Here is a 23,884-nt window from a genome sequence, read left to right as displayed (position 1 = left end):
TTAAACCCAGCCTGAAAATCCAGGTAGTGTAGTACACCTGAGGGGGCTTTTGCTTTGGCACAGGGACTTCCTAATTTGTTCAAACACCAGTGTGCCAGCGCGGTCATCCATCTCCATGAAACATGGTGGTCAGTGTCAATGCTTGTATACCTGGAGAACAAAACGACGTGTTATCTACACCCAAGTGGAGGTCAAGTCCTGGCCTTCAAGGAGAAAGGGTCACAGCTTCAAGAGGAAAAATCCATCTGACCTCCAGTCCGAAGCCATTTCCCTTCAAGAGGGCGGGATCCTAAGAGGGCCCCCGAGTGGAGTCCAGCCCCGCGGGCTCACCGAGTATTGGCCTCATACTAGGTGTCCTGCGGTCCCTCTGCGTGTCTCTGAGCTGGTGCCCAAGTCCCGCGGCCGGTAATAGGTGCACTGAACAGGCCAGCACCCCCTCCCGAGATTGTCCCCGCTCTGCAGACCGCCAGCCGGCTCCTCGGCGCCCCTGCCCACCGCCTCTCCGCGCCGCCTGGAGTTCCCGGTCCGGCCGGCGGTGGGCGCGCGCCCCGCGAGCCGGAGCCCTGCGCCGGAGGGCGGCCGGTCACCCCGCAGAGCCGGGGGTCCCGCGGCCTGGGCGCCCGCTCGCCTCCCCGCACGCAGCCGGCAGAGGTCGGTGCGGGCTGCGCACCGCGGGGTGTGGGCGGGGACCCCTCCCCCGCCCCCGCGGCCTGGCCGCGCGCCGGGTCCCCGCCGCGGCGCGGGGAGGAGGAGGGCGCAGAGGCTGGCGGAGTTGGAGACAGACAGCCTCGGCGCGCACAGTTACGGCTGGAGGCCGGCGGCTGCCGGAGGCGGGCCTCTCCCCTGCCGACTGGAGGCGGGACACCTCCCCGGCGGTCCGGGCTCCGGCTCCCCTGCGCCCCCAGCCCGAGGCTGCACACCCGGCCCGGCGCGATCGGCTGGCCCTGCCCGCCCCGCGCGCCGCCGCGGCCGGCCGGGGATCCTCGGCGAGCCGGGGAGGAGCTGCCGCCGCTGCCGCCAGACAGGCTGCGAGTCCCTGGGAAAGTGAAAGGGGGGCGGGGAGCGCGGGGGCGGCCCGGGTGGAAGGTCCCCGGCTCTTAAAGAGACCCGGCGCGCCGCGCCGCGCTCCCCGCCGGCCCGCTGCGCACCCCCGCCGCGGCGGCCCGGCGCCCCTCCCCCGCAGCCCGCAGGCCCGGGTGGCCCCGCGAGCCGCACTGCGGGCGGTCCCCCGCCTCCGCTCCCGAGGGCCGGCCGCAGGTGAGTGCCGACCCGGGGTGGCCGCTGTGGTCGCGGCGGCTGGCTGAAGTTCACCGCCGCGTTGGGGCGGGAGGAGGGCGGCCGAGGGGGCCGGGACTCCGGACAGGACGCTCCTGGACCGAGACGTCCGCCAGCCTGCGCCGTCTGCGGGGCCGGAGGGAGCGGCCCGGCGCCGCGATCCCTCCCTGCGCGGCGCGTTCCCCCGAGACCTGCGCGAGGTCCGTGAGGCTGTGTCACGGGTGGGCACCAGGGCGTCCCAGGCGCTGGCTGGGGGGCCAGCGTGCTCGGCTGCAAGAACCTCGTCCACCCCCACCCTGTGTCCCGCTGTTGCAGGACTCGGGTCCGCCCCGCCCGGAGGCCGGGATGGGCGCGGGGGTGGCTGCCCAAAGTGTCTGCACTCTTAGGCCTCTCGGTGAACCGCTGCAGGCAGGGGGACTGGAGGTCAGCAGGAAGCGGGAAGACCGGGCAGGACCTTGCCAGGGAGTTTGCGGGAAGGAAGTGGGGCGGGGGCGGGCCGCACCCCTCCCCGGGCTCCTGCACCCCGCGCCCCAGCACCCCGCGCTCCCGGCTCCCCAGCCCCTCGGACCCGCCTCAGCGGCGTCTCCCCGGGTCCCCCCGCGCGCGTTGACGTCGTCGCGGGGCCGCCCGGAGCTCCTGGCATTGGCTGGGAAGTCGATTGTCTTGGGCGGCTGCTTTACCCTTCGGCGGGGTCTCGAGTCCCGGAGGAAGCAGGCGTGTGTGGAATTCTCTCCGACCCTCGCGGCGGAATAAACAGGAAGCGAAGAGCACCCAGCCCGGCCCGCACTTGCTTTTGTTGAGGGGTCTGCCCTGCACAGCCCTGAGGAGGCTGCCCCGACCCCCGCCCGATGCGCCGCCCCGGGTGGGGCTGGGGGCGCGCCCTGTGAGCAGGTTGGTGGGAGTCGGTGGGCTGTGTTTAGGTCAGTCGCTAAGGTGGCGGGAAGACGTTGGCTTGTTTCGTAAACTTTTGTTTTTTTTTTAATTGGTAAAGGAGTGGGCTTCCCGGTGAAGCAGAGGTTTCGGGACTGCAGGGACCCGTGGTGGGTGGGCGGCACCTGGAGAAGGCGCCTCCTTGAGCACCTGGGCTCCCGGTCATCTGGAGAGCCACTGCCCTGGCGGTCAGGATGGCGAGAAACTCCCTGAAGCGCGTGGGGCTTCCTAGCTTCCAGCCGAGTGGAAGAATGATTGCTGAGCGGCACTGGCCACATAAACTAGCGTAATATTTTTGTTTTCCCCAAAGAATCTTTTAATTAGCTAGAATTGGATCATTTTGCTTTGCTTTGCTTTTCCTCTGTGTCTACTCCCTTTTTTCCCTCTTCTGATTATTTTGGCATCTTCCCATCCCTGGACTCCTGAGTTAAGATTCAGTGCTGCTTTCTTGGGGTTGAATTTTGATACATATTTGTTAGTGGCCTACTATGTGCTAGGCATTGTCGGATGTGAGCTGAGATGGTGATCCCTAGAGCTACACTTAGTAAGTTATTTTAGGTAGAGGTGGATGGAGATGGTGAGTAGCATTGTCTCTTAAAAATAGGGGGCTGGGAGTGTAGCTCAGTGGTAGAAGCCTGGTTCATTCCCAGCAACACACACACACACACACACACACACACATACAAACACACACACAACATAGGGAACTATGGCTGGCATGGGGGTGGATGCCTTCCCCCAGGAAAGGGGCTGGGAAACTCCCTTTCAAAACAGCCTTCTGCACTAGTTTGACTGCTGGCCTGTCCCTCCCCTGGAGCTCCAGGACTGTGTATTGAATTCCCGGAAGGTTCTGTCAAGTGTGTGGATAATCTGCCAGTGCATCAGGTCACGCCTGCAGTTAGTCTTTTTCTAGTATTTAAATCGAGCTTCCTGTCATCTGTGAATCTGCCTTTGCACTCTGCACGGTTCTCTTCTTTGTGTTCAATAAAGGATCCTAGTATCAAATTTGAGTCATTACATACACAATGGGTAGACCCGAATGTGACCCACATGCACTTATTGGATGATAATATTTGGTTTCTGTCATCCCCATGAAATGGTATTTGATGGACCTTGCAAAGCAGTGCTTTTTAGAACATGGGGGGTAAATTCCTCATGATTTTTGAAAGCTTAATTCTTTTAGGAGCTTCGCTTTGCTATTGACATTGAACATACTGTTAGGCATCAGGGCTGAAGCTGTAAATGCCAGTAAGGGGTTTGCTGTAACGGCATCAGAGCTACCTTCCTCTCTTGTTTGAAAAGACTTCTCTAATTTCTCAACATTCTGCTGTTACCCTTGGAAGAGTTTGCTGTCCTTGGCCATGGTTCTAGTTCATGTAGATTTGTATTTATGTTGGAGAAGACTCCTGCCAGCAGGTTTTTAGGGCTGTCTCTTGAATCCTCTTGGGGGCTTGGTTTGCATGACCACAATCCTGCAGTGGAACCCAGCCAGTGCCAGCTGCTTATTAAGGGATTTTGTGCCAATTTGTTGGCATGTCGTTTGAGATTCAACAGTCCTCTCCTCACCCTCCCCCACCAGAATATATACATACACAGACAAATATTTATTTCCCCCCAACTGCTGACAGTGTTCTAAGAATAGTTTTCTTGCCTGGCACAGGGAGATCGAGGACCCGTCTGCAGAGGTGTTTACAGTTTGGGGCTGTGCTGTAGGCTGGGTTGACTTAGCAGCCTGGCAGAGCAGCCTTGTGGCTCATGGGGCACAGTCTGGTTTTTCTCTGGGCTGCTGGAGGGGTAACTGCCCAACCTGACAAGGCACGAAAGAAAAGGGAGAGTGACTTTTGCTCTTGTGAGAAGTTTCTGGCCAGCCGGAAATAGAGCCCCCTCCAGATCCCTGTGTGTTTACCCTGCGAGAAGTCACCTATGGTGGTGTATAGGAGGCACTCTCTGTGCCATCATGTAAAACCAAAGCCTCTTTGGGGCTCTGGGCAGGAGTGCAGATTGCCCAGATGTTCCCGGAAGCCCTTGGCTTGTTTCTTCTCTTCTTTCTTCTGCAGCTGGGCCTATGGAGTCTCCGTGCGGTGTCCGTCCTTCATGGCAAGAATTAATACAAAAGAAGTCATAGCTGTAAAAGAAGAGCAGACCCTTTTAAAAAAATTTATTTTTTTGATTGTAGGTGGACACAATATCTCCATTTCATTTTTATGCGGTGCCATTATTTTTTTGATGTCAAAATGGCTCTCCACTAACATGGGCTGAGTTAGTGGCAATTGGATCTTGATCTATATGATGATGTCCATGTAAAGTGAATCTTAAGTTTTAAAATGGGAATGTAAAAGTTCTGCCTACTTTGAAAATGTAGGCCACGAGACCTGCCACTTTTGGGGGGAGAGATTTTTTTTTTGTGGCCATCGTTTGTTTCTTGTTAGGAAACTCAGAGCAAAAAGCAAGCACCTGTACTCTTAATTGCTTTAGAAATATTGGGTTTAGATTCCTAATTAATATCATTTTCCCCCCTCTGACACAGGAAGACTTGAAAACAATGTCTGTGTTGTCGCATCTCTGTGTGATTTAAGTATGGATTGCTTTTCTTTGAATTCCCACTAAAAATGGTACTTTGGCCTTTTAAGCTGTTTTTCTGAGGACTTTTCTTTCCACCAAGCTGTTTTCCAGCTAGGTCTTGGAAATTACGAAGAACATAGCTATAATTTCTCCCTTGATTGGCAGCTGAGAGCTTTCCCGGACAAAAATAAGGCTGTACTGTGCCAAATGGTTGACTTTTCTAGAATAAAAACTCTAAAGGGTATGCAAAAAGTCCTCTGGTTAATATATTGGCATTCCCAGAACCCACTAAAGCTCCGGCAGCCTGCCAGACTGCACTTAATGAGGACGCAGAGTCTGGCTCAAGTCCCCATGAGCAGAAGGGGGTGGGCTCTGGATGTCCACACCCTTTATTAATTTTTAATGACTGTACTTTTGTTTTGCAAATTTTGCTTAGTGCTCCCCTCACCACTGACCCCTGCTACAACAGACCCCCTCCCTATCTATTTAGATGTTCAAGGTTAAGAATCCTGCTGAGAGATCTCTTCTGTTTTCTTGGTTCTTTTGTTGTTGGTTTTCTACCCCCCCCCCCCTTTATTTTTGGAAAAGGAAGAGAGGAAGGGAACACAGAGGATGGCAACTTTTTTTTTTTTTTAATGATGCTTTATTGTCTGCTGGAAAAAGAGAAGCATTTATGAAACTTTAAGTTTGGCAGACAGTTTATATGACAGTGCAAGTTGGTGCTTGCCAAGCTCCAGACAGATTGTTAATGTTACATGACAGGGATAAATAAATTACTGCTGTCTGCAACAGCTAGCACTGCAAGTGCTCTGCAGCCCTGGCTGGCGGGCGCTGCTTCCCGGGGCCTGGTGGCTGTGCAGCTGCAGGCAAGGTCTCCGCCTGCTGCCTAGAACGCTGGGACTTGGTTCGGAAATGAAAAGGGTGTGTCTCCTGCTTTTATTTTTGGCTGTGCTGCAGGGCCACAGAATCCACGTAGCAACTCCGAGTCCTTTTATTTGCTAGGCTGCTCCCAGGCCCCAGCTCTGGTCCACACCCACATTCCTCCCGCACACCAGGGAATATGGTACCTAGTCTTCTTCCCAGACCTACATTTTGTTCTGAGCTGCTCAGAGCCTGAGGTCCCACAGCCAAGTTCCAAACTGTTGACAGTTGTGTTCCTTCTGCAGGTGTACACACTGGGAACAAATTGTCTGCACCAGATAAGTGTGTGCTGTCCTGGGAGGAGGCTGGGTGGCACTCCTTGAGCATAATGTACTTTCATCGTGGGCAATTTGGAGACTCAGCTGGCAGAGTGACAGGTGTAATGAACTTAATGGTCGTGCTCTAGTTGTTAGTGGACACGCTGCTCATGTTACAAAGCCACCTCATATGTGGGGCCCCTGCCAAATGACTCGATTTTCTCTTTGCAGACAGGACTCCGGTGCTGGCCTCTTGGAGTGGCACTAAGGTCAGGAATTGGGTGTTGTGAGCAACGTGTGTGTGACTTCTTTACCCGGGTCCTAAAGGGACTGGAGATTGTCTGAGTGAGACTTCAGGGGGGAAAGACCCGTGCCATCCACCCTGGCCAGTCCTTCCTCCACACTGGGTGTGGCAGGGACTCTCTGGGTGTGCGTGGACTTCCTGCCTTGGGGTTTGCAGATGGAGGCTTGTGGTTCCTGTGTGCTGGCTGGCCACTGTTCTCCAGAAATGGGCTGGGCCTGCAGCTGGCAGGGGCACAACTAGGCATTGTTCCCATGGTCTGTGGCCCCAGGGCTGGCAACCTGTGCAGAGCTGGGCCGGGATTTCCATGGTTCAGGCTCATTGGTCTGTCCTAAGGAAAGAGCAGGAGAGCCCACAGAAGGAGGCCAGGCTGCTTTCTTCTGGCTCCTTGACCTCTGGCCAGACCTGCCTTAACCCAGGGCCCTTGATCAGCTCATAGCAACAGCAATTCCCAACACAGAGGGCTGTACACTGTGCGCAGGCTGTGGCCTTAGTGCTGTACATCTGTTACGAATTTCATCCTCCTAGCAGTTCTGTGACATAGATGGGCCTGCTGTCCCCATTGCACAGATACTAGGAAAGAAGTTGTCCAATGTCACACAGTGGCCTGTGACCACCCCCGGTAGTCTGGCTCCAGAGACTGGAGCTGCCCGAGGTTGGGCCCACGTCTGAAATTCTTCATCAGGACCACCCAGGAGCTAGTGAAGGAGGACAGTGACATTCCTCTCCCTGCCTCTGTACAGGACCCTGAGGGACTCTGGCCGGCCACACCCCAAGCTTGGCCTCCCGGCCCTGTGGTACACTCGCTCTGACCTCCTCTCTGCTCTCAGTTCTGCTCTCTGCTCTCTGCTCTGTGCCTGTCTTGCCCATGGCAGTTCTGCCACACAGGCCCTTGAAAGCCCCTCTGCTCTGTGTCCTGCAGGGTCTCTGGGTGGGTCTGCCAGAGTGTACGCCCATCTCCTAGGGATGAAGCCGAGGCCTGCAGCAGCAGCTGTCTGCGTGGGGCTGAGGGGAGGCTGGGAAGGCCTCTCCTCAGGTGTCCCTGACTCTATTGTTTGGAAAAAAAAATTGCACTTGATCTTGAAGATTCTCTCTTTGGCTTCATGACATAGAATCATTAGCCACACATTGACATATACTTCCTGTGACACTGTCCATGGGGACTAAAGAGAGTTCCCAGGAGACACAAATGTAATTGTGTCTGGCAGGACAGACCTTCTGTTCCTTGAGAACCTTCCATGGCAACAGGGCAGAGAAAGAGCCCATCACAGTCCTGAGCCCCAGCCCCAGCAGGAGTTTCCTTGGAATTGGTGGCTGGGATATGTGCTGTCTCCTGTATAAATACCCTCCATGGCAGGAAGCTTTGGAACCTTTGTGGCATTTGAGTCACACACCAGCTGGGAAGGGGGTGGGTGAGTTGTTGAGGAGATGGAGGCCACTCCTGTGACTGGCCTGGCCTGGGCTCGGTCTTCCCCGTCCATCTCCAAGCACAGTTGGTATCCAGGACTGGGGCCTGGCTTGGAGGGGCCACTCCCATTGGCACCTGCAGAAAAAATAGTTTTCTTTTCCTGATTATGTGCTTCCTGAAGATAATTAGGAAATACAAAGAGAAACAAAGAGGAGCCAGGCATGGTGGCCCTACCCACCCGTAATCCCAGCAGTTTGGGAGGCTGAGGCAGGAGGATCCTGAGCTCAAAGCCAGCCTTAGCAATGGCAAGGCACTAAGCAACTCAGTGAGACCTAAATAACATACAAAATAGGACTGGGGGACGTGGCTCAGTAGTTGAAGTGCCCCTGAGTTCAATCCCTGGTACTCCTCCCAAAAAAGGGCTGGGGATATGGCTAGGTGGTAGAGCATCCCCAACTCAATTCCCAGTAACTAACACACACACACACACACACACACAAGAAAATAAAAGACTGAAATTACTACATTCTACTACCTCTAGGGATGACCAGTGTAAACATTAAATTCTTTCCAGACTTATTGATTGATTAATTACAAAATCATATGTAGAATTTTATTGATTAATTTTGAATCATGTATAGAATCTATATACTTTTTCTTTTTAAGTATTCTATCATGAACATTTTTCATGTGATTTCAATATTGTACCCAAATACTACTTCTGATCACTGTATAATATCCTACTCTGTAGCTATATTGTGATTTTTTTTAAAAAGCAATTTCAGGACATTGAGACTACTGCTAGTTTTCTCTATTTTCAATAATACTACATTGAACTTTTTTTTTTTTTGTTATATTCTATTTGATTCCTAAAGGGAAGTTTGGTGTGAGAATTTTCCCCCACCTTTTTAAAAAAGATATTTTTTTAGCTGTGGTCAGACACAATACCTTTGTTTTACTTATTTATTTTTATGTGGTGCTGAGGATCGAACCCAGAGCCTCACATGTGCTAGGCGAGTGCTCTACTGCTGAGCCACAACCCCAGCCCTTTCCCTACCTTTTTTAATTGGTGCATTATAGTTGTACATAATGGTGGAACTCATTGTTACGTATTTGCACATGTACATGATATACCAGCATAATTTGGCCAATATGGGTGTGAGAACGTTTTAGGGTCCTCCAAAAGTATTGCCATATTGGTTTTTGGGGCCTTGGGGATGGAGACTACTCCCCCTCCCACAGACAGTGGGATGAATGTTATGGTGAAAATGACTTATGAACTTGGCATTGAAATGGTATGGTGCTTTCATTTCCCTTCCCATCCTTTTATTCTAAAAATCTGGGTTTGCATCATCTTGATCCTAGGTGGGGAGAGTTGCTGTTTGCTACAGTGTCATTCAGGGCAAAGGCAGCTACGTTCATGGACTGTCTCATCAGGAGGTTTAGGACCTTTGTGTTATTTTACATAGGAATTAAATTCTACTTAATAGATTAAGGGCAATAAACAGTCTGATGATAAACACACACACACACACACACACACACACAGAGTTTTATTTTCATTCTTTGGTGTTGAGTATTGAACCCAGAACCTCTCTAGTGCTACCATGGAGCTGCACTCCCAGCCATATATATATATATATATATATATATATATATATATATATATATTTGAAATTTCAGGATTTATTTATTTTTTTTAAAGAGAGAGCGATAGAGGGAGAGAGAGAGAGAGAGAGAATTTTTTAATATTTATTTTTTAGTTATCGGCGGACACAACATGGTTGTTTGTATGTGGTGCTGAGGATCGAACCCGGGCCGCACGCATGCCAGGCGAGCGCGCTACCGCTTGAGCCACATCCCCAGCCCGAAATTTCAGGATTTATGACTACAGATTGCTCTTAGTCTCTTCCCCACTGTCCTGACCTCCTGCCTGGGGCACACTTGGAGTCACAGTGGAGGAATGAGGGCCAGCACAGGGAGCAACTGGCTGCTGCCATATCCATATGCTACCTGGCTCCGTCCCTTCTGAATGACCACTCTATGAGACCGATAGGTCTGGTCTGCTTGTGGCCCCATGCCTGAGCATGCAGATGGAAGATTGGGAGATATGCCCATGGTTCACCCGACAGTGGACGCTCCTGCTGTAGGCCTGTGCCCTGGAGGGAGGCCCTGCCCTCCCTCTGCACATGCCCTCAAGTCTTCCCCTTGTAGCCAGGGCCTTGGCCCTTCCAGGGTTCAGGCCACTGTCAGCACTGCCTGGCCTCCTAAGTGATTGCCCCTAAAGCTGTAGAGATGACAACCAGTTCAGTAGGTGGCGATCAGCTAATCAAAGGCAGCCTTTCACCGAGAGGTTGGAAACCACTGGAGTGGAGACTGTTTTTGTGCTGGTTGGCGGGAGCAGGATGCACCAGTGCCCCTCGGCCTGGTGGCACTTAGTGTGGTCATGTCCACAGGCACCTGCATCCTCTGGATGGGGAGCCAAGTATGGTGTGGGGTGCTCATCTCAGGGTGGTGTGTGCTGTGTGGCACTCCCCTGCCCTTGGGTGCTCCTCAGGCTGGCGTTGCCTGGTGGACAGTGAGCAGGGTTCATGACACTGGTGGACACTGTTCTCTGTCTGTGCACAGCCTTCATGGAGGTGCCCAGGGGAGTGAGTGCAGACATGCAGGGCAGAGGGCAGCTCAGCCGGTGGCGGTTTGCTCATGGAGATGTCATGCCCCGTCTCCCTGGCTCTGGGTGTCTGGTGTCTGGGTGTCTGGGTTCTTGCCATCTGCCTGGCTGCTTAGTCACCGCCTCACCCTGTTCCAGGGACACACCTTCTCTCACCTGTGCCAGGCAGTGGGGATAGTGCCAAGGCCGTGGTGTTGGAGGCTGCTGGGGACCACTATGGGGTGGTGGCTCCAGCTGGGTCCCTCTGTGTCTTCTAAAGGAGAGCACACTTATGCAGTGGTCCTTAGCAGGGCTCTGTTTCTGAAACCAGGCAGTCGCGTGGAGGGGCGGTTCCTTCGGGAGCTGTGTGCGGTAGTGTGGAGGGTGCCGGAATGTTCACTGGGACGAGTTTGAGTGTCTAGAAAATGCACCTTGTGTGCCTCCCCCTGTTATTGGTGGGCACATGGGACACTGCCAGGCTTTCACTTGGTTTGCCCTTTGCCAGGTGTCTTGCTCCCATACAGTGTCCCTGTGCTTCCCTTTGGACATTGTACATGCAGAATCTACAGGGTGCAGGTGACATTGACAGTTGACTTGGTGGAGAGTTTGTTTTTGTTCTTCTCTGGCTATTCAGATAAATAGTGCACTTTTGTTGTTGTTGCTGGAGATTGAACCCAGGTGTACTCTACCACTAAGCTCCATTCCCAGCCCTATCTTTTTTTTAAAAAAATTTTTTTCTTTGTTTATTTTAATTTGTTATGTATGGCAACAGAATGCATTACAATTCATAGTACACATACAGAGCACAATTTTTCATGTCTCTGGTTGTACACAAGTAGAGTCACACCATTTGTGTCTTCATACATGTACTTTGGGTAATGATGTCCATCTCATTCCCTTGTCTTTCCTACCCCCCTTCTCTCCCTCCCCTTTTCTCTTTTGATGTATCTATACACTAAAAAAAAAAAACCCAAATAACCAAATCAATAATTGGGCCTAGGAACTGAACAGACACTTCTCAGAAGAGGATATATAATCAATTAACAAATATATGAAAAAATGTTCATCATCTCTAGCAATTAAAGAAATGCAAATCAAAACTACTCTAAGATTTCACCTCACTCCAGTCAGAATGGCAGCTATTAAGAATACAAACAACAATAAGTGTTGGCGAGGATGTGGGGAAAAAGGTACACTCATACATTGCTGGTGGGACTGCAAATTGGTGCAGCCAATATGGAAGGCAGTATGGAGGTTCCTTGGAAAACTGGGAATGGAACCACCATTTGACTAGCTATCCTACTCCTTGGTTTATACCCAAAGGACTTAAAAAAAACAGCATACTATAGGGATATAGCCATGTTAATGTTTATAGAAGCACAATTCACAATAGCTAAACTGTGGAACCAATCTAGATGCCCTTCAGTAGATGAATGGATAAAGAAAATGTGGTATATATATATACACAATGAAATATTACTCAGCAATAAAAGAGAATAAAATCATGGCATTTGCAGGAGTTGTAGAATATAATGCTAAGTGAAATTAGCCAAAAAATCAAATGCTGAATGTTTTCTCTGATTTAAGGCTGCTGATTCATAATGTGGTGGTTGGGGGCATGAGGATTAGATGAACTCCCAGCCCTATCTTATTTTGTAAGACAAGGCCTCACTAAGTTGCTGAGGCTGGTCTTGAACTTTCGATCCTCCTGCCTCAACCTCCTGAGTTGCTGGGATTACAGGTGTGTACCACCATGCAGGGCAGATGTTATATATTTTTTAAACCCTTAAAATCCTATTGAAATATAAGATTCAAATTTTTTACTTCTAAACTAGATAGAAGTAGACTGAGGTCTAGGGATTAAATTTTTAATTTTTTTTTTTTTTGTAGTTTTAGATGGACAGAATGCCTTTATTTTGTTTGTCTATTTTTATGTGGTGCTGAGGATGGAACCTAGTGCCTCACGCTTGCTAGACAAGTGCTTTGCCGCTGAGCTACAGCCCCAGCCCTAAAATATTTTTGTACATCTGAAGAGGAATAAAAAAATAAAAAGCTTACGTAGATTCAGAACTGGCTATGCATAGTCAGTTAGTCCAGGAAGATCATGGCATTTGTGTTCTGATAAAGTTGAACGTTGAATGGAGATGGAGTTACATAATGGATCTCTTAGGGCACAGCTCTGGAGTGTGAGTCATGCCCTTTGATTGGGGTAACATAGTTTATTTGTTGAGCTTCTAAAATCTGGGCTCCAGGGAAAGGCCCCTGTTCTGCTGACTGCATTTTGGAGGAGGCTGCCCCCTGCCCAGTGACCCTCTGGGGAGGCCCCTTTGGGGCGGAGACGCGGCCTGAGCGCCAGCCTCTGTGGGCTCCTTTGCCGGGTCCCGTCCGTCTGTGTTTGGAAGGATTTTAGATGTGTTGCCTCCTGGTTGTCAGGAAGTCTTTGCCCTTGGGGATTGCTTTGATCTGCCACTCCTCGGTGTCTCTCCTGGGCTCCTGGGCTCCGGTCCAGCTCTCTGAGGCTGAGTGACCTCGGGGAGATCCTAACTCTCTGCATCTTGGCTTGCTCTTTTCTAGAGTTAAGTCTTTGCTCACCTCTTAGGTTTCTGAAGGATCAGGTAAGGTCACGTGGATGCTCACCAGCAGGGAGTGGGCCAGCGCCGTAGTCAGCGCTCAGTAGATGTTATGTCAGTGTATGTATTGCCAAGCTGGGTGCTGGGCAGGCGTGGTCGGAGACCCAGTGCCTGCCGTTGGGGACTTGGGGACTAAGGAGAAGATGGAAGGTGTGTATGAGAAGCAAGTAGCAAAGGACAGCACATGGAGAGCAGGTTTGCCATCAAGTCTTGGGCTGCATGGTTGGTTCTAGAAAGCTTCGACAAGGAGGTCAGTGGGTTGGTTCTAGAAAGCTTGGACAAGGAGGTCAGTGGGCCTGAAGGGTGGTGAGCTGCCCTGCCCCCGTCCCTCCCTGCCTCCTTTCTCTCCTCCTGAACTCCCCAGATATCCAGCACTTGGCCCTGGGGCACGGAGACCAAAAGACACAGCTCTCTCCCCACACTGGGCGAGGTCGGGCGTGCCAGTTGCTGCACTGGGGGGATGGCCCCCAGCAAGGAGATGGAGGTAGAGCTCAGACTACTTTGGTCACAGAGGGAGACTTCAGGGAGAGGCTGCATGCTGTGGTCTGAATGCCTGTGGCCCACCCCCCAATTTGTGCATTGAAATTTCATCCCCCCCTTTGGTAGTACTAAGAGGTGGGGACCTCAGGCCGTCCTTGGGTAGTGAGTGGGATTAGTACCCTTAGAAAAGATGCCTGAGGGGTTGTTCACCTCTCCTGTGGGGGGACACAGAAGAGCCACCTGAGAAGAGAGGAAAGGGCTCCACCAGAGGCCCAGATGGTTCTGGAGGAAGGAGGTCTTCCTGGGTGAGTGGCTGGGCACAGGAGGTCTGCCCAGGACTTGTGAAAGGAGCAGCAGCAGATAGATGTCTCAGAGGCAGGAAGGCTGGCTTCCCAGAGGGGCGACGGGATGAGGAGGTCTTGCTGGAAGGGCTGAGTAAGGATGGGGCACGTGTCTGGTGAACACTGGTTGTGGCTAGCCTTTGTTTGATCATTGCTGTTCTTGCCGCATCATGGATTGGACTGAAGTGGTAATTCTCCTGGACTTCTCATCTTTGCTGAAAACCACATCAAGCTGTGAAGAAAATGGTGAAGAAAAGTAATCCTGTTAGAATACCTACAGTGTTAGCTTTCTATTACTGTAACAAAGACCTGAGATAATCAACTTACAAAGAGAAAAGGTTTCATCTTTTTTTTTTTTTTTTTTTTTATTCATAGTTTTGGAAGTTTCCTTCCAGGATGGATTAGTTCTGTTTTTTGGCCTGTGAAGAGGCAGCATGTCCAGATGGGAGCGGGTGGCCAAGCAAAGTAGCTCACCTCATGGACGGGAAGCAAAAGAGGAAGAAGAAGGGGCTTGGGTTTTTCTGCCCCCTTCCAGGGCACATCCCAGTGACCCAGAGACCTTACGCTGGGCTCCACCTCCTAACAGTTCTGCCACTTCCAGTGTCAACACCCCGGGGGGACCCAGCCTTTCACACATGGGCCTTTGGGGGACAGTCGAGTCTAACACCTTGGATCTGTTTTGAATCTCCCAGTTTGTCCTTGGTGATGCTCTTTAATACTTGCTTTCTGTTTCCGTTCCATAAAATGTGAAGGTTTCATACTCCTCGAAGTTCCCACCAGGAGCCAGGGTGATCCCTTTCACGTGGGGATAATAATGCCTTCTATTTGCACAACATTCGTAACTTTTTAAAGCTTTTCACAGACAACGTCTAATTTCGTGTTCCTTGGCTTTAAGGAACAAATAATTAATGAAAAGTACATAGAACTATAATTAATGGATTTATTTCTTCTCCTCCTCTCACGTGCCTGTTAGCTGAAGGTGGAATACAGTTTGGAGTTTGTTATTTCAATGTGCAAAACCAAACTGGAAAGCCAAGTCCTATCCCTGACCAAGCCAGGCTGGGTTATTTTCAGAGAGCCACCAGGTCCAAGGCACAGCAGCTGGGTGGACAGGCAGGTATCCAGTTGGTGGAACTTTGGAGAGGTTAGGGTGAAGCAGAAGAAGTTACCTTTGAAAGTATACATAGTTGAGAAGTGCTCTCCTGGGGGCTATGGAGAGGGAGATGCCTCTACAGGGAGCCCGCACAGCCTCTTCCCTGGAGGCTTCGCTAGGGAACCCTTCATGGCTTAGAAGGATGTTGGAAGGTTCTGCAGACATGAAGATCTGGTGGCCAGGTGGCAGCCGTGACACCGCCCCTCTGTCTGGGTCCCCGACCCCCGGCCACATCCTTTCTTACCATGGTCTTGGCTCTCCCCTGGTCCAGTTTGTTCAGCTGTGGGTGCAGGAGGACTTAAGTTTCCGGCTGTCCGGCCCCTCCTCCTGATGCCCGCGGGGCTCGCTGGGTCCAGCGCCGCCTGAGTGCTGCTCCCTTCCTGCTGGACGCTGCACCCCTGTTCCTGCTCAGCTGTTTACACGGGTCGTGCGCGGCTCTGCCTCTTCCGCTTGGGTTGCCAAGTGTTCGGATCCGGTCTGGTGTTCCCAGGGAAGCGCTCCTGCCGCCGTTTTCTGCCCTCGGTCCTCCGCAGCCCTCCCAGGCGCTGCCTGGACGCACTCTCCCGACACGTGCCCGTGGGAGCTGCGCACGCGCGAAGTGCGGCCGGAGCCCCAGGTCCTCAGGGGTTGGCACAGACCTTCCGGGTCCAGGCCCACCGCCAGGAGCCGCGAGGCTGCAGCGTGCGCCCCTGTCCCTGCGCGGGCCCCTCGCAGCTCGTGCTCCAGGTCGTGGCTCCAGGGTTAGGTGGCAAATGGAGTGTTTTCTGAGCTCTGCCACGAATTACTTTGTGTGATCAATAAGTTCTAAGGGATGGCAGTGGAGGGGGTCTGCTTGCAGGGACACGCAGCGCTACTGGGTGTCCAGGGGGACACAGAAGTCTCCGTCTCTCTCAAACGGGTCTGCCCCAAGGAAACGGAGGGTGAACCGTGCCCCTGACCTTGGCCGGCGGCGAGGAGCTGAGATGTTCTCCGCTGTGGGCTGGTCCCCTGGTACTGTGACCTGTAAGTTTGCTTGCTTCCTGTTAGTGGGGATGGCGACACTTCAAGGGGCACTGGGGCGTGCTCCTGGAGCCCTCAGAGGGGACTGCCTGGCGGAGCCCTGGAGAGGGAGCAGGAGTGCTTGGAAAGCTGTCTGGAGAGCGAGCGCCATCCTGGCTGAGCTGTCCGCTCTGGGGCCTGGGTGTCCTTGTCTGGTGTTGGTTTAGGGCAGCGTTTTCCAGGCAAAGAGATCCCTGGGTATTTGGTCTCCTCTGTCTGTGAAATGGCTGGCCACAGAAGGACTGGCCATGAGGTGAGCCATAGAGCCAGGGGGAAGTGGGTCTCTCATGGAGGCTGGAGAGAGAGTTCTGCTGAGGACTGTGGACCCATCTGGAGAGCGTGGGGTGGAAGAATTTTGCAGGTGTAAAGACTGGCCAGGTGCTTCTGTAAGGGGTCTTGCCCTGGACTCTGTGTTCCAGGCTCTTAGACCTCGCTGCCTGCTGGGCACCGTCACCCCAAGCCAGAATGTGTGCAAAGAGCCCTCAGGCTGGGGTGTATCTCAGGAGGAGCACTTGCCTAGAGATGCAAGGTCCTGGGATATGTCCCCAGCAACACACACACACACACACACACACACACACACACACTTTTTACTCCCAACCAAGACCTTTATTAAAAAAAATTTTATTGGTTCTTTTTAGCTATATGTGATAGTAGAATGTATTTTTTTTGGGGGGGGGTACTGGGGATTGAACTCAGGGGCACTCAACTACTGAGCCACATCCCCAGCCCTGTTTTGTATTTTATTTAGAGACAGGGTCTCACTGAGTTGCTTAGCACCTTGCTTTTGCCAAGGCTGGTTTTGAACTTACAGTTGTCCTGTCTCAGCCTCCTAGAATGTATTCTGACATATTATTCATGGGTAGACTTCAACTTCCCATTCTTGTGGTTGTACATGAGGTGAAGTTACACTGGTTGTGTTTTTATATATGAACCTCAAACCTTCTTGATGTCCCCTTGAACCACTGTCCCCTTAATTCCCCCAGCTGGCCCTGATGTCCCTTGACCCCCTACCTGCTCTCTTCTGTGCCCTTGGTCCCTTCCCTCCTGTCCTTTACTCTCTCACTGTCCCACTGGTAGTCAGCTTTCCTGTCTGCCCAGATTCAGGCCACACATCTTGGACCTTCTTGAATTTCCACCCCCCACCCTCCACCACCCCTATGGAGTCTGTGAACAAATCCCATTGTTCTAGCCTTCAAAGTTCATCCCAAGTGCTGTCCTTTTTCCTGGTCACCACCCGTAGTGCTCGGTGTGTCTCTCTCCCTGGGTTTCCGTAGGCACCCCCTGGACCTCCTTCCTCTGCATCTCTGTGGTCCCAGCTGGACACAGCAGCAAGTGACCGTGGGAGCCCCTGCTCCTGTGGATCCTGCACCCTGTGCCCCCTGAGCTTCGGGTCGGGCCGCCTCCCTTTGAGCTGCTCACCTGACGAGTCCCTGCTCACCCGACTAGTCCCTGCTCACCCTTGTGATTTCCCTGGAAGCTTGCAGGGGTGAGATCCTGGCTTTGTTCAGGCCCTGCTTAGGGGTCCCTCCTGGGGAGTCTTGGCCACACCTGTGCTGTTGTCCTCTGTTGTGTCCCTTTGCAAGTGTTGGTAGTTGTCTTCCCTAGGAAGTAAGCTCTGAGGTCACCCTCTTGTCCCTGTTCTGCCCACCCCAGGAGCAACCCAGACCGTTAGTTGAAATGCATGAATGACCGTGGAAGCTGGGGCGGCCCTGCTGGGCAGGAGGATGGGCAGGTCTGCAGGACTCCCGGGTGAGGCTCTGGGCGCTCAGGGCAGAGCAGTCTGTGGGCTCCTCCCTTCTGCTGATTCTGGGTGCCTGCCAGCGCTGGGTGCAGGGCTCTCAGCAGAGCTGCTGGTGGGTCAGGTTAGGCCTCAGTGCAAATAGAAAGTCCTGCCGAAAGGGCTAAAGTACAGCTGCACAAGTGAAGGGGACAAGCCAGGGGAGGCCAGCCCTTCTCCGTGTCCCTCAGCTCTCGCTACCCCACTTGTCCCTCCACGTAGGTTTCTACTCGCTTATATTAAATTATTTTTTTCTCCATAGCTCTGGGGATTGAACCCAGGGCCTTGTGCATGCTGTGCAGGCGCTCTACCACGGAGCCCCAGCCCCAGCCCTCCATGAAATTCTTGTTTTACTATTTACCCCCCAAAGAGAACTGCCTTCTAGAAGTCAGGAGAAGCCACTGTTTTCCAGACCACCCCTGCTCTGTCTCAAATTTAACTTGCTGGGCTAAATAAATCACAATAAGTTGGATATTATTTACATGTTTAAGGCAAATTCATCAAGCTGGGAATGGCCATCGGATTTATTAACGTTAGTAAAACCCTTGCTTGTAGACTCAAGATGCGTCTGCTGTGAACCTTAACTTTCCTTCCATGTTCTCTGTTCCCAGGATCAGGAAAAGCTAAAAGCAGAGGAAGTTACGGTCTTTGGGTCTTTTTTCCTGAGTTTTCAAAGTAGACTAAGTGAGCAGCATCTGACCAGCCTTATATTCTGGAATTTCAACTTTTCGAGTTTAGTTTTCTCGCCTTGCATTTAAAATCCATAAGGACTGTGAAACCAGCTACCTAGGGGAATGGGGGGCTGGGGAGGGGGATCCCCAGAAAGACAGATTCCCAAAGAGCAGCAGTTCATTTCCACCGACGGTGTCATCAGGCCACCAGCCACACTCACCTGGTGGGGGGTGAGCCTCAGACACAGGGACTTCTCCTCTGTCCACACAGAGGGCACAGCAGCCAGCCTGTCCCCAGTGGGACCTGGGCAGCACTCCTCCCAGCTGAGCTGTGCTCCTTCTCCTTCTCTCTGCCAGGAACCTCTGCTTTGGATGACACAGACACACAGACCTCCACCTGGAAAAACAGACGAAGAAAACACACCTCAGTGAAATAGGTGTCTTGGGGTGCAGAGTTAGGGGCCATCTAAAAAAAGCCCGCCTTTTCATCGGTCCTATCATGACCAAGGGTTTCTGTTTTCATGAGAAAATTCCCAGTGAACTGTATTAATGAAGGGTGTGGAATCAAAAGTTTCTGAAAAATTGTGCAAAACGATTAGATGTGTGTCTTTTTCGGCATTTTGGAAACAGAGAGGAAGTTGCCATGGGGACAGCAAGGCTGACTCTCCAGAGGGTGGTTCCATCTGGCCCGGCAGCGCTGCCGAGCCCAGCCGGCGGACTGCACAGAGCACAATTCCTGATTCGTGGTGGAAACAGTTACATGCACAATCCTGACTCCGTCTTTCCCCCTTAAATCACCGTTCAGCATTGATCAAACCCCAGAACAACTGCCATCTCCTCTCTGCAGCCTTGCTTGCTCCTCCGCGAGCAGCGTGTGGCTTGGCACCCCATCTTGGTGTAATGGGGCCTGTCCTGCACTGTGTGTTCCGCGTCACACGCTCTGACAGTTGCAGGTGATCGTGGAAGTGCTGACACCTCTTGAAGGTGATGCTTCATGACCTCGGCCCCTTGAAGCTGTGATCTCCCTTCATATGCTGGCTTGGAAGCACATGATCAACTTAGAGACAGGGTCGTGATGTTCCATCCTAGGGGCCTGGTGGGGGACATGCTACAGGCCCATGACATTCAGCCCTATGTTTAAAAGAAGGAGAGAGAGAGAAAAAAAGCAGTGGACTTTCTCTTGCATCTCAGGTTATCTGTGGGGACTCTCTCTGGGACTAATGAGGTGGAGATATGACTTGGGGTCCCTGAAGACTGTGTCAGAATTGGGGAGCCTCCACTGAGGGAATTAGAAGAGCTCTGAGGGCCCATGTGTGGCCACTAGGCTCTGTGTAGCCTTAGGCCAGTCTGAGTCCTGGTCTCTCATCTCTGGAAAATGGCAGCGATGATACTTGCCTGGCTTGCAGGATTACCGTGACCGTGACCATCAGGACAGTGCTGGAGTCTACTTTGAAATAGGAGGACTGAGTGCATCTCCTGTGTCCTGACCTCGGGTAGGATCAGTAGGGTCCTGCTGTGTTCTGCCCACTTCCTCCATGGTTTGATTGGACGAGGCTCTACAAGCCACCACGGATGTGCTCTTGGCAGGGTACCTTCTAGCTCACGCACTTGGTGTCAAGTTTGCTGTGACCTGTGGGCTGGTGGACAGTGACCACCCATTCCTTCTGGCCTTGGAGATGGGAGTGATGAGTTTGGTCTTGACTCCAGAGCAATTCTTTTTAATGGAAAAAGCAGTTGGTGGACATTCAGGGAACAGGGACTCTTCTTTCCTGCTCTGTCTCCAAGTCAGTATGTCCCCAGAACAACTCCAGGTCCATTCCCTCAGGGTGCACGATTGCATGACTGGCCTATCCCAGGGGCCATAATCACTCAGGATCTTCAGCTTCAGGGCCCCTTCCAGAAACTTCCTCATACGTTAGGACTCTTTTGCGCTTCCCACGTGGTGTTCCCATTCTTATGCCAATGACTTTGCATTAGAATACAGCAGTCTTTTCAGGCGACCACATTTAGGATTGTTTCCCTCATTAGATGAGCTTAGCATCATTATTTGCCTTCACTGTCTGGAAGTTACCGTAATGTTTTATCACTCCTTGCTTTGATCACTTTCACCTATATTTAGAATTCCTTCAAAAATTTTAGAAACTTACTACTCAGGAATCAACATTGAAAAGCTAATTTTGATATTTCTTTTCCATTTCTAAAGGATAGTTTTGCTGGATACTTTATGTGTTATTTCGTTGATCCATTTAACTCCTTTATGGGTTGGGAGATGTTATGATCACTCTCATTTCACAGATGAGGAACTGAAGACTAGAGAATTTTAGCAACTTGTCTGAGGTCAAATGCTGTTAAAATTTTGTCTCTAAAATGAGAGGCTGGGTAGAGCCTGGTGCCCTCCTGGGTTTTCTGGGTCAGTGACTCTCCTTCCACAGGGAGGCTCCATTCTGTGGGGCTGGTTGTAGAAGGAATCAGAAAGTGGAGCAAGGCTGCGCTCAGCCCATCCATACTCACCAAGCACGTGCTCTGGAAAGTCATCTAAAACCCCAGGAACTACTGGGAACTGCAAATTCTAAGAATAATGCCCCAAAGGTCTGCCCTTCCCAAGTTTAGGGAACACCACATCAACCTGGAGAGATACAGGATCTCTCTCTCTTTTTCCTTTTCTTTTTTTAAAAAAAAATATGTTTTAAAGGTATACTGTATTAGAGATGTACATTTTAAATACCAGGGAAACAGTTAAAATAAAGTGCCATTGTCACAAAAAAACGAATAGTGGGTGTCAAGTAAAATACAAGAACACTCTCTATGAAAAGATAAGGAAAAGCACACAAATAAAGGAAATAGAAGACAAATAGCAAAATGATGCATTTAACTCAGTTGTATCAATAATCCCATTAGACACAAATAAAGTCTTTTCACTGAAATAGAAAAAAGACAACTAACACAAAATTTGGCATGGATTGGGGATATAGCTTGGTGGTAAAGCACATGCTTAGCACATGTGAGGCCCCAGGTTCAATCCTCAGCATCAAAAAAGGAAAATTGGGCAAAGGATTGGTATAGGGGTTTTTCCAAATCGGATGTACAAATGGTCAATAAGCCCATGAAAAGGTGCTCAACGGAATGAGCCTTCAGGGAACTGTGAAGCAAACGTATAACAGTGTATCACTTCACATCCACCAGGACAACTGTGATCTAAAAGGCAGACGATGACAAGTGTCAGAATGTGGAGGCCCCTCGGGAGGCTGAGGCAAGAGGGTCCTGAGTTCAGAGCCAGGCTTAGCAATGGTGAGGCACTAAGCAACTCAGTGTGACCCTGTCTCTAAATAAAATACAAAATAGGGCTGGGGATGTGGCTCAGTGGTTGAATGTCCCTGAGTTCAATCTCTGGTACCAGAAAAAAACAAAAACAAAAGCAAAAACACCATGTGGAGGGATTGGAACCCTCACGTACTACTTGAAGAATTGTTTTTGTGGGGAGGGAGTTGTACTGGGAATTGAACCCAGAAGCACTTAACTATGACCTATATCACCAGCCCTCTTTATTTTTTAAGACCGGGTCTTGCTAAGTTGCTGAGGGTCTTGCTCAGGTGCTGAGGCTGGCCTTGAACTTGTTATCCTCCTTCCTCAACCTCCCAAGTCGTTGGGATTACAGGTGTGCACCACTGAAGCCAGAACATTACTGATAGAATTATGAAGTCACTTTGGGAAACAATTTGGCAGGTCTTCAAAATGATGAACACCGAGTGCTGTGACCCAACAAGCCACTATTAGACATATCGAAAATACATGTACACAAAAAAACCTGTAGCTGATATTCACGGCAGCATTATCCTTAATTGCCAAAAAGCAGAAACAACCCAAATGTCTGTCAACTGACGAATGGATAAACAAAATGTGGCCTATCCACAAAATAGAATATCCTTCAGTAATAGAGAGGAGTGAAGTACTGATGCACCTGCAATGTGAACCTCGGAAACATGAGGCTAGCTGAAGGAGAACTGTCACCCAAGGTCGCATTTGGTGTGATTCTGTTTATAGGAAGCGTTCAGAATAGGCAAGTCCAGAGAGAAAGTAGAATAATGGTTGCCAGAGGCTGGAAAGAGGCAGGAATGAAGAGTGTTGGCCAGTGGGCATGGGGTTTCTTTTGTAGTGAACTACAACAAATACCTTTATTTTATTCATTTATTTTATTTATGTGGTGCTGAGGATCCAACCCAGTGCCTCGCACATACTAGGTGAGCGCTCTGCCACTGAGCCACAACCTCAGCCCCGGGGGTTTCTTTTTGTCTCTTGTTTTCTGGGACAGGAACTGGAGACAGAATTTCCAGTGATTGGGCGTAGCTTAGTGTCAATAGAGGTAGAGGCACCTCTCAAAAGCATATATCACTGTGGGCTTGTCCCCTCTGTATGTTACTTCATGACGGTGGTTCCTTTGCTCCACTGGAAGCATTTTAGACTAGCAGCGTGTTTTCCGATTCCCAGACACCAGGCTCTCCTGGATGGAACCAAAGCTGCCTTTGTCTGGGCTGTCTGTTCACCCCAAAAGGAAGCCTTCTGTATCTTACTTTGCTTGCTGAATTTCTGCGATTAGCTCAATTTCTTTAGAGCAAACCATGAGCAAGGGAGAAGGCGGGCCAACGTGGCACTGTACCCCTAGCCCGGAGAGGCCCGTGTGGAGGAGGAGAGAGTGTGGGCTCCGGAGCCGCCTGGGTTCACATATCTGTGGCCTGTGCATTCCTCAAGAGACTCCCTTAGATGACGCCGTAGTGGGTACTACCCGGATGGTAACCGTGCCTGTGTTTTATGTGTGCAAATGCATGTTTATGGAGTGGATTCCTGGGCCAGTGTCACCCAGAAGCATCCTGCCCGCTCCGTCAGCCCCGGCCTCTGAGCTGGCTCGCGAGGGCTGCAGTTTCAGCTCAGAGCGTTGGCATGAAGATCGGGGCTTGTAACTGGATTTGATGGAACATTTGTGTCCTTGGACCTCGCTTGCTGGTGGGAGGGCTGGTCCTAGGGGAGAGGATAGTGGAAATGTTAATGCAGCTAATCCAATGAGATTAGCCTCCTGAGCTCAGGGATTTGAGGGAACAAAGGGTATTGAAGGGACCACTTAGAAGTTTACACAGACTTGCTCTCCCTTTTCACCTACGCCTTGTGGGGGATTTCAGTAGCTCCCAAATGAGCTTGCCTGAATGGCAGTGGCACCCTTTTAAATTCTAATTAGCTCGTGAATTAACTAGTATGAATTTTGATCAGTCAGAATGAATGACAGGTGCTAACAGTCTTCAAGCTCCTGACAGCAGCGGTTGTCCCTGGGCCTGGAGAGACTTCAGATGGGCTCCGAAGGCTTCCCTGGATACAGGGTGCTCTGGGGCAGGAGGCAGGTGACCAGCTGTCCTGGGTGGCCCTGGGAGGAGCAGGGCCTGAAGTCAGGGCTGGCTGGCCTCCGGCTGGGGCATCCGGTGGCAGGTACCTCTGGGATGT

The 23,884-nt window shown here is 51.3% G+C and overlaps 1 protein-coding gene across 5 annotated transcripts in view; it reads left to right on the top strand.

Annotated features, from left to right (window-relative positions):
• The first annotated feature begins 632 nt into the window (after positions 1-632).
• LDLRAD4 (low density lipoprotein receptor class A domain containing 4) overlaps positions 633-23,884 on the top strand; it is a 378,801-nt gene continuing 355,549 nt past the window's right edge. For 2 of the 5 annotated variants that reach the window (XM_081262909.1, XM_081262903.1), the window contains exon 1: positions 678-1,257. The gene's annotated coding sequence lies outside the window, so the exon portion shown is untranslated. Of the gene's footprint in view, positions 652-677; positions 1,258-1,332; positions 1,476-1,615; positions 2,167-23,884 lie in introns of those variants that run through there. The other 3 variants (XM_081262907.1, XM_081262905.1, XM_081262904.1) reach the window with 3 other exon arrangements.

This window comes from Spermophilus citellus, assembly GCF_964194105.1.
Source record: "Spermophilus citellus genome assembly, chromosome: 12".
NCBI classification, from domain to species: domain Eukaryota; kingdom Metazoa; phylum Chordata; class Mammalia; order Rodentia; family Sciuridae; genus Spermophilus; species Spermophilus citellus.
This window is presented reverse-complemented; position numbering and strand designations above follow the sequence as displayed.